The sequence below is a fragment of the Triticum urartu genome, chromosome 5A (genome assembly GCF_056163025.1).
Source record: "Triticum urartu cultivar PI428250 chromosome 5A, HENAU_Tu73, whole genome shotgun sequence".
Classification (NCBI taxonomy): Eukaryota; Viridiplantae; Streptophyta; class Magnoliopsida; order Poales; family Poaceae; genus Triticum; species Triticum urartu.
This window is the reverse complement of record NC_141877.1, coordinates 257,414,980-257,419,727: the sequence shown is the minus strand read 5'-3', so window position 1 is coordinate 257,419,727 and position 4,748 is coordinate 257,414,980. Positions and strand designations below refer to the sequence as shown.

Genomic DNA, 4,748 nt, shown 5'->3' with positions numbered 1-4,748 from the left:
TGGGATGGTCTATGGTGATAGTTGATTTGATCTTGCTGAAAAATAGAAACTTTTGTGCTCATGAAAATAATTCTCATTTTTAACAGATGTGCGATAAAATACTGATTCTTCTTGCAGAAGATTAATAGACAAATTTCCCAGGCTGTCCTAATTTTTCAGAATTTTTGGAGTAGTAGAAGTATGGTTGGAGTACAAATTATTACAGACTGTTTTGTTTTTGACAGATTCTGTTTTCAATTTATAGTTTGCTTGTTTCTAGTTTCTATGGCTTATATTGCTCAATATAAATTGTAGAAATGATATGGTACAGTAGGCATTGTGTGAGAACAATTATAGATCTTGTCTTTGATAGTACAAAAGTGAAATGGTTTGCTCTTTATCATACTAACCTATCTCACAAAGTTTCATTAAGTTTTGCGTGATTGAAGTTTTCAAGTTTTGGATGATGTGACGCTCCCGATTCAATCGTACACTAATCATACATGCAAATGTGTACGATCAAGATCAGGGACTCACGGGAAGATATCACAACACAACTCTAGACACAAATCAAAATAATACAAGCTTTATATTACAAGCCAGGGGCCTCGAGGGCTCGAATACATAAGCTCGAATACAAACGTGTCAGCGGAAGCAACATTATCTGAGTACAGACATGAGTTAAACAAGTTTTCCTTAAGAAGGCTAGCACAAAAGCAACATCAATCGAAAAGGCAAGGCCACCTGCCTGGGAGCCTCCTAACTACTCCTGGTCGTCGGCGGTCTCCACGTAGTAGTAGGCACCCTCGGTGTAGTAGTACTCGTCGATGGTGACATCTGGCTCCTCGAGAAGAATGGAAAAGGGGGAAAGAGGGAGCAAAGAAACCGTGAGTACTCATCCAAAGTACTCGCAAGCAAGGATCTACACTACATATGCATCGGTGTCAATGAAATGGGTAGTATATGTGGACTGAACTGCAGAATGCCAGAAGAGAACGGGAAAGCCTAGCCTATCAAAGACTAGCATCTTCAAGAAGCTCCAAGCATCGTGCAGCATCACAAGAGATAAGAGTAGCATAAAGTAAAGTAGTAGTAGTGTTATCAACCTCGGCCAGAGATCCTTTCTCGACTCCCTGTGAGAAAGCAATCCCAGAGCCATACTGTCCATTTCTCCTATCCATTTCTCATCTCAAGTATCCAGTTCTAGTTGTATCGATCGGGATACAAGTCTGAGTGTCCGTTACTATAGGACAGGCTATCGATAGATGTTTTCTTCCCTGCTAGGGTGCACCAACCTACCCATCATGCTCGATTAACTCCGGCCAGACACACTTTCCTAGGTCATGCCCGGCCTTGGCCAAACAATACGCTGCAACCCGACCTAGGTTTAATACAAAGGTCAAGCACGCCGGACTAAACCTATGCCCCCAGGGGTCTTGGGCCATCGCCTCGGGAACTCCTACACGTTGCGTAGGCGGCCGGTGAGCAGACCTAGCTACCTCCTTCAAAAAGGCAGGTGCTTACCAATCCAACCCGGCATGCGTCGCTCAGTAGCTTTGGCTGATGCATACAAGACAGAACACCCATACTATGCCCACGTGATGGTTAGCGCTATCAGGCCAGATGCCCCTCGGATCAAATATCCAAAATGTAGTGGATTAGGAGCACACGGTAACGAGCAGAGACTCACGATCGATGTGACCCCATCGCCTCGTCTCGAGGACTTGCGGCAAGGGCTAAGAATGCCCGGCCATGCCTCGTAAGTATCTCGCGGGCACCTTCCAGGTCAACCCAACTCCACATCACTCGCAATTAAGCTCGTGCGGGTACCCCTCAGGGCCGACCGGTCTTTAGTAACATGGTTCAGTGTAAAGTCATAGTAACTAACACCAAGGGGAACCTTGAGGAACCACCCTCGGTGGATTCCACTCGATGTAATCATCAAGGTGAACGTAAGAGGAACCACCCTCGAGGTTCACACTTGAGGGGTTGCACAACAGAGTCGTATTGAAAATGGTTAAGGAGGAAATCACCCTCGATGACCACGACCGAATAGCTACACTACAAAGATCTCATTAGGAGTGATGTATGAGGTGTCACCCTCGGCACTCGATAGTAACTCTGCAGAGTCGTACAACTAGGGGGTGATGTGCGGTGTCGGGGCCTGGACGTCGATCACGTTGATGGATCACTGATGGGTCACTAACCAATCTATACTAAGTCATCGAGCATAAAGCGGGGCAACTGGGACAAGGTGGGGGTCACTGATGGATCACTAACCAACCTATACTAAGCAGTTTAGGATAAGCAGGTAAGGTACAATGAGAAGGTTACAAAAGCAGGCTATGCATCAGAATAGGAGCAAACAATAACAGTAGCAAAATCTAATGCAAGCATGAGAGAATGGAATGGGCGATATAGGGATGATCAAAGGGGGGCTTGCCTGGTTGCACAGACGAGAAGGCGGGGTCGTTGGTGACGTAGTCAATCACAGCGGCATCGGCATCCATCACGGGGTCTACCAAAGAGAAGAGGGGGAGAAACAGTAGATACATAGCAAGCAAGAGCATAACAGGACAACAAGCAGAGCTAGACGTGTTCTAACGCGGTGCGACACGCTGCCGGCGAAGGGGGATAACATTCGGGAATGCTTTCCCGAAGTTTGGCATTTTCGGACAAACGAACCGGAGGGGGTGGTTGCAATTTTGCTATGCTAGAGACGCGTGACAGACGAACGGACTATGTATTCGGATTCGTCTCATCGTTCTGAGCAACTTCCATGTATAAAACTTTTTCATCCAAGTTAAGGATTAATTTCTATGATTTATTAAAGTTTTAGCAATATTTTGGAAATCCCTGAAATTTTGCTAAGTCTGAGAATTCGACAGTTTTAAACATCACTTAGCTGTTTTCCGGAGGCTATAACTGTTCTGTACGTCCTATGGCTTAGTGCCGTTTACCAATTAGTATTATCTTTTTGTGATCTACATGATAGTATCATTGACATCCATGTTAGAGTTCAGTTGCTTGATCAAAACTGCATTTGAAAAGTGCCACTTGAAGTTAATTTTAGAAACTATTAAAATATACGAACATAGGATTTTGTGATTTTCATAGGATTTAATTCTTACATCTTTTGAATTTGGTCCAATGGGATGTTTTGAACCTTGTCAAGTGTACTACATGCCCATAATATTCTTGCTCCTGTTAGAAGTTGTTCAGTCATTGTTTAAGGGCAGTCTAGGGGGTTACTCATCGTAATATTAGAAAAGCTATCTAGCAGCTACAGTAAGCATCAGTTAGCATCGACAACAACAGATGAGTAGCAAGCAGTAGCAGCAGACAGTAGGTAGGCACGCCGGCGCGAGCGCACGCGCAAGGCACGGCCACCGCGGGGCATGCGGGCGCAGCGGCAACCAGGGCGTGGGCGCGCGATGGCGGATGCGGCCAGGGCGCGGCAACTAGCAAGCGGGGCGCGCGCAGCTGTAGGCGGGCAAGGCAACGAGGTACGCGGCAGGGCGGAGGCGGTGCTTGCGCACGGGCGAACGCAGACGGCTATGGTGACAGTAGGCGAGCGACGACCGCAAGTCCGGGCAGGCGCAGCTGCAGTACTTTGAGTAGCAGCAGCAAGCGAGGGTAGGCACGGGAGGGACGGCCACCCGCGGGTGGGCGGTCCGCGGCACGCGCGGGGAGTGGGCGGCCGGCGTGGCCAAGGCAGATGCAGGAGTAGAGCAGGCGCGCACCAGCCAATCAGTAGCAGCAACACAACGACGTACAGGAGGGGTGACGTGATGGGCGCGAGGCCAAAACGCGGTGGTGATGACGGCCTACGGTGCCGGATTTGAATGGAAAAAGGGGGGGATGGAGCGAGGGGCTCACATCGGTGCTGAAGGTGAACTCGAGGAGGTCGGGGATGTCCTGGATGTGGCAGATCGACGGGCGGTGTCCGACGGCTGTAACGGAGAAGGGGGTCGATGGCGAGGCTTCGAGGCAGCCCGGGGCTTGTACTTGCACCACGAGGACGAGGAAGACGAGGGTGACCTCCTAGATGTGCTCTCAGGTGGCGGGGAGCTCGTTGTCCGTGGCTACGATGACGGCCGTGACGACCACAACTTGGTTGAAGCTCCAGATCGAGAACGAGGAAAGGGGGCGAGGGGAATGGCGCTAGGGTTCGATCGAGGGGCGCGGGGATGCTCTTATCCGTCTCAGGACACCGACGGATGGTCGACACGGGCGAGATCCACGCGTGGACGGCTGCGCGTGCCCGGCCAGCGCCATGGCCTTTGCCTCTGTCGAAAGGTGAGGGAAAGGCCGGGGCGGTCGGCCGGGCCTGGTACAGTGCAAGCTGGGCCAGGTGCAAAAGAGTGGGTTGGTTTTTCTATTTCCCTTTTTTCTGTTTTGCCTTTTTGTCTCTGTTTGCAAATTGTTTGACCACCAAACAACTTTTGTAAAATATGCAACTTGCAAAAAACAAAAACTAGGCATTATTTAGTACTGCTACAAAAAGTTTGAGTTTATTTTGAAAAGTTTAGAATCGTGTTTGAATTTAAATGGTTCATTAAGATGTTGTTGGAATACTACATTAAATCCCAGGGGGGGTTTGGAAATCCAAATGAGGTTGTTTTCACCATGACAAATACTTGGAGGTTAGTTGCAACATCATGAACATTGTTGTTTGCATGATAGAAGAAGCAAATATTTGACTTGTATTTCAAATGGAATTTGATTTTGATTTTCATCAAGTGGCAATTTAGTTTGAAAAGCATGAG

At 48.3% G+C, this 4,748-nt stretch overlaps 1 long non-coding RNA gene across 1 annotated transcript; it reads right to left on the bottom strand.

Annotated features, from left to right (window-relative positions):
* Positions 1-523: 523 nt before the first annotated feature.
* On the bottom strand, positions 524-4,239 carry LOC147970973 (uncharacterized). Its single transcript, XR_015604429.1, has 3 exons — positions 3,859-4,239; positions 2,423-2,497; positions 524-816 (listed from the first exon to the last, which is right to left on the bottom strand). It is a non-coding gene; the product is annotated as an uncharacterized LOC147970973 (long non-coding RNA).
* Positions 4,240-4,748: the final 509 nt, after the last annotated feature.